Source organism: Eumetopias jubatus, unplaced genomic scaffold (assembly GCF_037043125.1).
Source record: "Eumetopias jubatus isolate StellerSeaLion01/CBP00866 unplaced genomic scaffold, mEumJub1_p1.0 scaffold_9, whole genome shotgun sequence".
NCBI classification, from domain to species: domain Eukaryota; kingdom Metazoa; phylum Chordata; class Mammalia; order Carnivora; family Otariidae; genus Eumetopias; species Eumetopias jubatus.
In genome coordinates this window covers 125,699,090-125,706,443 of record NW_028274815.1, presented here as the reverse complement: position 1 = coordinate 125,706,443, position 7,354 = coordinate 125,699,090, and positions in this window count along the sequence as shown.

The window sequence follows — 7,354 nt, the reverse complement described above, 5'->3', positions numbered from 1 at the left end:
ACCTTGGTCTCCCTGGGCAAAGGGGGGTGGGGGTGGGGGAGGACTGACGGGGCCCTGGCTCTGGATCTTGTTATTGGTGACTGCCCCCCCCCCGCAAGAAGAGGCCTGGTGGCTTAGCCTGGGCAGGCTGCATCTTCTCCTGACCCCACTGGCTGGGGTATGGGGGGAGTCGCGCTTGCCTCCTGCACCCTTCACCCTTCACCGCCACAACCCAGGGTCCCAGCTGGCTGGGTCCTCTGCACTGCCCTCCCCACCAACCCCTCTGGTTTCCCTCTGGCTATGTTGGGAGTGAGCACCTCTTGGAGCCACCTCACACTGTTGTCTGTTACTTAATTTTTTTTTTTTTGATAAGAATAAAATCTGGTACTTTCTAGATTGCCTGTGTCTGTCATTTTTTTTTTCCCTGTCATTTTAAAGTTTGTAAGAAGTCATCCTTTCTGGGTTCTGTATCCCTTGATAGCAGCAGAGACGTAAGAAGCCAAGAAAGGGCCTGGAGAAGAGGAGAGTCAGAAAGTGCACATGGCGGCCTGTGGGCTCGTTGTGCCTGCCTTGGTGTTCTGTTGAGATGGCACCTTGTTTCAAAAGCAAACACAAAAATTCCTTGGATTAGGTACCAACTATAGAAATGAGGATGTTCCCCATATAAGTCCAGATTCCCCACTTCTCTGGGGAAAAACTCAAGATCTGGCCCCTCTCCAGCCTCTTGGCCCCGTTTGGAAGTCGCCCACAGGCAGGATCCTGTCTTAGATGTGGGTTCTCTGCCTTGCCACAGTCTCTGTCCACCTGCTATCGCTCATGTCGCCCACTTGGCCTCTGCAGACCCCATCGATGCCTGTCTTGATCCTGGCAAAAGCGTTTTTACCAAGGCAGAAACCTGCCCTTACTTGTCTGCAGAGTTAAGCCTTAATTCCGGGCCTTGGGCTTTGGGGGTCTAACCTTGGTACCATGTTGCCCAGTGTTTGGCTGGGGTCGGGAAGGATACAGCGGGACCGGCAGTAGAAGCAAACCCTCATGTCACACGCGTGTGCCAGAACCCATTCTAGGCTTCAACATGGGAACCCACTTCATCGGCACAAAGTAGGTACTGTTAGTGTCCCCATTATACAGATGGGGACCCTGCCGCTGAGAGGTTACAGGACTTGTCCAAAGTGACCCAACTTAGCAACGGTTGATTTGAACCCAGGCATTTGGGCTCTGGAGGCTGCCCACAACCACACTGCCCATCAGAGGGTTTATGTGGCCCGAGGTCCCTCCATTGGAGGCTGCTCGGACCCGCTAACCCCCTTTGAAGCAGCGAGTCTGGTCTCAGGTCCCTGCCGATGTCCCCACTACGCCTGGTTTTCCTGAGTCCCGTGAGGCTTGGGTGGATCTCTGTTCCTCATAACTTGGTTCTCACAGAAGTTTCTCACATCTGCTAGACCTGTGCTGTCCAGTACAGTAGCTGTTGGCCAAGTGGCTATTGCAGTTCAAATTAATTTTTTAAAAAGGAAAAACTCAGTTCCTCAGTTGTACTAGCCACATCTCAAGTGATCAACAGCTGCAGCTGCAGCTACCCTGGGTCATGCAGACGGAAGCAGAACATTTCCACTGCCTCAGAAATTTTGGTCAGGTCTATGTCGGGTGATGTGAGACGGTGGCTCGGGGCCTCTGGACTTGGATTTCATTTTTTTACCAGCCGTTCCCTTGTGCGCCAATGGCTTGCAGGGGGGAAGTTCAGAGCCCGCTGTGCAGAAGTGCTCAACAAAAGGCACTTTATTCTCATCATCAGCGCCATCTTTTGGGTGAGGTATTAGCTCCCACAGGCCCCTCTATTGCCTATTGCTGTGCAAAATTACCCCAAATGTAGGGGCTTAGGACCACTGTCTCACAGAGTTTCTGCAGATCAAGGAATGTGGGAGCTGCTGAGCTAGGGGGTTGTGGGGTCTCATAACATTGTAGTCAGAATGTTGACCAGGGCTGCAGTCGTCTGGAAGCTTGACTGGGCTTGGAGGACCCACTTCCAAGGTGGCTGGCAAGTTGGTGCTGGCTGTTGACAGGAGGCCCCAGTTCCTTGCCATGTGGACCCTCAGGGCCAATTGTGTGTCCTCATGACATAGCGGCTGGCTTTTCCCAGAGAGTGATCCAAGGGAGCCAGGTGGAAAGTATAATGCCTTTTACAGCCAAACCTCAGGTCACACACCGTCACTTCCACAAAGTATCCTATTGGTCACATAGGTCAGCCCTATTCATTGTGAAAGGAGTCTACACGAGGGCAGGAATGCCTTCAGGAGACAAGACCCCTTAGAAGCCATCTTAAAGACTGGTTACCATATAGCCTGGCTGCTGGTCAACTCTGGACAGGGCTTAATTTCCCTAGGGCGCTAATTCTGAGGGCAACTTGGGATGATATTATTTCTGAGAATTGGACACAGGATGCAAAGTTGATTTTAGACAATATTGAGCCATTTTGTTCACGATCTTGCCATTTTCCTGAAGTAGGAGAAGCATGGACCCCTGTATGGGGCAATTCCTTCATGGGGCATGGGGAGGCCTATGGGCCAAATAGATTCCCCCGTGCCAGGAATTTGATAAGTAGTTTTGGGGGGTGGGAGAGTCAGAATTCTAAGGTGGCCCCCAAGAATTCTTCCCCCTGTTGTAGACACCTGTATATTCCTTTCCCTTGAACGTGGGCAGGACCTGTGAACATGATGGATGCCACTTCTATGATGAGGTTACATCAGATAGGAAAGGCGAAGGGGTTTTGCAGAGGTAATCGAGGTCCCAAATTAGTTGATTTTTGAGTTAGTAAAAAGGGAGAGTACCCTGGGTGGGCCAAGCTTAATCATTTGAAAGCACGAATAAGAGGGTCTGGAACCTTCCCGGTAAGAGAGATGCTCTCCTGTTGGCCTTGACGAAGCAAGCTTCCAATGAATTCTATAGCTACAAGGACATGAATTTTGCCAACAACTGTGAGCTTGGAATAGGCAGACAGACTGCCCTGTCAGTCCTGGCTCGCACTTTGACTATGGTCTTGGGAGACCCTTAGCAGAAGACCCAGCTAAGCTGTGCTTGGACTCCCAATCCATGGAAACTGTGGGACAATAAACAGGTGTTATTTTAACCTGCTACGTTTGTGGTAGTTTGTTACACAGCGAAGAAAACTAACACAGGAAGGTCACTTGCCTCCTCTGGACCATCACTTTCCCCATCTGTGAAATGGGGTTGGGGGGGAGCGCAATGTCTGGATCACCTCTAAACGTACTTCTGGAATAATGACAATGACAGCAAGGGTCTCTTATAAAGTGGTGACAGTGGGCCAGGCCCTGTTGAAAGTGTTTTACATATATTGGTTATTTTCTTCCTCGTGACGTCTTGTGAAACAAATACTACCCTTTTTACAGAAGGGGGTACTGAGGCACAGAGAGGTTAAGCGACTTGAACTTGCCAAACCTGCCCGGCTTCAACGTACGACTTTGCCTCCAAGATGGCTGTTGTCTGAAAAGCCACCATTTGCTCTGTGTTCCTTGGTTTTAAGGTGATCCCTCTGAAAATACATACGAGTGATTAGTGTGAGGAGAAGGGGATCAATAGATAGATAGATTCCAGGACAAAATCAGCCAAGCCCAGGACACCCCTCGCCAGGATGAGGCACTGATGGCACACTTTCACATACCAGCCAGGGTTGGGGAGGAGAGGAGGGGGTTTAGAACCAGATGGGGGCTTGGGGATGAGCTCTGCAGAGTGGGCTCCACTTCAGCACTCTATAATCAAAGTGAATCCATAAAGAACTTGGTCACAAGGCTCTGCCTTCGCCTTCCCAGCAGCCAGCCCGAGCAGGTGTTTATCATTTCTGCCCCTGAGAGCATTATTGTGCCTACTTCCCTGCCTGCCTTTGTCCCCTGGGGTCGGGGAGAGAGCCAAGCCTGCCCGGAGGGCCTTTTTTTTTGGTGAGTATGGTCAAGGATGACCCTTGCAAAACTTACTGGATATTATCTTATTGGTTTCATTCCCCTTAAAGCTGTTTCCTCCCTCCCTTGCTGTCTTGACAGTATGTGCCCTCAGCAGTCTACAGTCTTCCCCAGGGAGGAAGGTGTCAGAATTCTACCCACACTGCAGTTTTAACAGTTTCTCTTTGAGAAAACCCCACTTAAACAAAAGAGAGAGAAACCCAAAGGTCAATGCTTAAGCCTGTAGGCTAGCTTGTTCATGGTGGAACCTCAGGCAACAGAAGAGCTGGTAAGCTAGGAGAGTTTAGAACCGAGATTTTGACTTTATTCTCACTCTGAGAACCTCAGAGTCCCAGATTTAACATCAGGACTATGGCATTTAAATTAGGCTCTGCCATCAGTCTGTTCTCGGATCTAAGGGGCCTTCTCTCCGATCCTGTTTCCTCGTCTGTAAAACGGACTAGGGCAAGGACGCTCAGCCCAGTTTTGATGCTGACAGTGTGAAAATGTTAAGATTATCTTTTAAGACCCTAACAGTTCTTGAACGAGAAATAAATGAAAGCTTCACTCTTGGGCGGGAAACAGTGCCACCTGCTGGTTTCACTTTGCACTTGCAAATATCCAAATTGCCAATGCAGTGTGTGGCATATGGTATTTATTGAGCCCCACTCAAAGTCCAAGGTATGCTAATGCGCCCTATGGGACACAGCCATGAGCCTCTTTCCCCATGAGCTCACAGTCTAGAGGGGACAATTGACAGGTACATAAAGCTCTTTGATGCAGGGTGGGTGGTGACATGGTCCGAGGGAAGTGCTCAGGGAACATGGGGTGGGGCCAGGGCATGTGAATTGTGCAGTCACTCAAGGCCCCATACTTCGAAGGGCCTGCCTTGATTTTATGCTCTGGTGTCACTGTCTTGAAATTCTTAATAATTTTTGAGCAAGGTGCCATACATTTTCATTTTCTTCTTCTTCTTCGCTTTTCCCCCCATATATTTTCGTTTTGCACTGGGCCCCATAAGATGGGTAGCTAGCTGAACCTCCCCTGGGGAAATCTTGGAAGAGGAGACATTTGAGCTGGACTTGGAGAACAAGGCAGTAGGTGGAGGGAGAGGAAAGAAGGAAGCCTATTCTAGTGCAGAAGGCGAGATGGAGAGGTGGAGTGCTTAGGCCTCTGTGTTGGGGAGGTGTGAGGGCGGGAGATAGAGGGTGCATTGCTGTGAGGGGGTGGGCAGGGAGGAGACTGGATGACAGAGGGATTCAGGGTCGGGGCTAGAAGGACCTCCAAGCACAGAACAGCAGCTGGAACGCAGAAGACAGGCCAGGGCTGGAGCTGTGAGGTCACAGACGTCCACGTGGGTACACAGGCGGGACCAAGGGCCCTATGGTGCCCCGAGGGGAGTGCCAAGGAAGACAAAGCTGCACGGCTGGGCCTGGGCTCTCAGGCTAGCCCTGGATCTTGGCTTCCAGGACTCCTGCCTTGTCAAGTGGCAGAGGAAGTCCTTGAGGGCAGCGCTGAATGGGCCCTCGTGCCCCAACGCCCTGTGTGATGTGCTGTGAAACTCAGTCTCCCACAAGTGGCTTCCTGCTTCAACAGCATCACGGGGCCGTGAGAGCAAACTCTGGTGGGGTGGGCACTCGAGTCGGGCCGTTTCCCGTTCAACTTGTTCCCTGCATTCCTGGGCCGGGACGCGTTCTCAGGGGCCACGAGGGCCCTTCAACAAGTTTCTCCTTCCCTACCATAGCGGGTTTCAGCCTGATGGCAGATGACGGAGCTTCCCGATGACTTTGGGAAGTTTAAAGAGCAAAGGTCACCTCCTCCCCTCGGGAAATTTTGGGCCCTTGCTCAGAATTCAAGGAAGGGCCGAGAAGGGTGAGAGCCCTGAACCCGCATTTCAGATCAGTTCTCCCCAAGGGGAACCACGGGGACTGGTACAGGTCTCCAGCACCCACGGTTTATCTATATCCTTGGTCCCAACCGCCTGAGCCAGGACCCTGCCTGGTTTTTCTACTTCCCTGTAAAGCACAGACATGACAGAGGAGGTGCGGGTTGATCAGGATGTACTGGGATTCGGTCCCCGGGCGCCATGCAGAGCGGCTCCTCTCTCAGCCGGCTTATCACCCAGCTGATCCCAGCAGTTCTGCCTGGAGTTGTCCTGTGTTTGCCCCTGGGCCTGGGGAGCATCTTTGCTTGGACTGGGGGGATAGTTAGAAGGGTAAATCATTCCCAGAGCCAACAGGTGGGCCCCGGGGCAGGGACAGGAGCTCAGGGATGCTAGCTGCTTCTGAATGCCATTCCTTCTCTGGCAAGGGTCAAAAAGGTAGGCTCTCTGTTCCATCGGGCTTGTGGTCCCTTCCTCTGTGTGTGTGTGATGGGGGGAGTACACTGAGCACCCCTCTCCTTGGAGAGTTGGGTCATGCAGATGAGACTGCCTTGGCATAGAGGAATCCCTGATCTGCAGGACTGCATCCCGCTGGGCCTGCAGAGAAGTGCCTGGGGGGAAAGTTAAGAGGGCAGCACCTGACCGCGGTCGCAGGCACCAAAGCCGTAGGCCAGAGAGCCATCACGGGCAAGGGTACTGCGCCTGGTCCAGCCATTGCGAGTATGAGGAGGGGCAGGTCTTTGTGTTCCAGGATGGAAGCCAGTACTTCAGGGCAGGACCCTCACGCTCCAGAAGGGACTCAGTACTTCCTGTGGGGTCCAGTGTTCCGGATTGGACCTGGTGCTCCAGCAAGCACCTGCACCAGGTGGGATTTGGTGGGCTGGGGGAGCCCAGTGCTCCAGGTGAGACCCAGTGCTCTAGGAGTGACCTACTGCTCCAAGTGGAACCCAGCACTCCAGGCAGTACCTAGTGATCCACGCGGCACCGAATGCTCCAGGTAAGAGCCAGGGCTTTAGGCAGGACCTGGTGCTCTAGATAGTTGGCACTGCAGGGCAGATCTAGTACTGCATGTAGGACACGATGCTCCAGGGCATGTCTCAGGAGCCTGGGTTCCATGCCTGGGTGTGTGACACTAGGTGTCTTCTCTTCAAGGGGAGACACAACTGCACGGAGGGTAAACACTCTAGACTTGACTCTTAAGAGTGTGTGAAATCCTAGTGAGACAAGGAGAAACAGAGAGAAACAAAGTTGGAGGGATAGAGACACACAGTAGGGAGACGTGCAAAGTTACTGCAGGAGAGAGAGAAAGATTACTTGATTTAAAAAGAGTCGGACAGACACAGGGAGGAGATCCATACTGGTGTCTGGACACAGACATCATAGCATCACTCAGGTTGTGTCTTCTTGGATGTATAAAGATGTGAGTGACGGCTTCTATGGCAAGAGCTTCCTCCCACCCAGGCTTTGGCCTTCACTTGGCAGCCAAGGGGCCGGGGGTAGGGCCTGGGACCCAGAAAACCGGCCCGGGCCAGGCATGGGCGCGGAC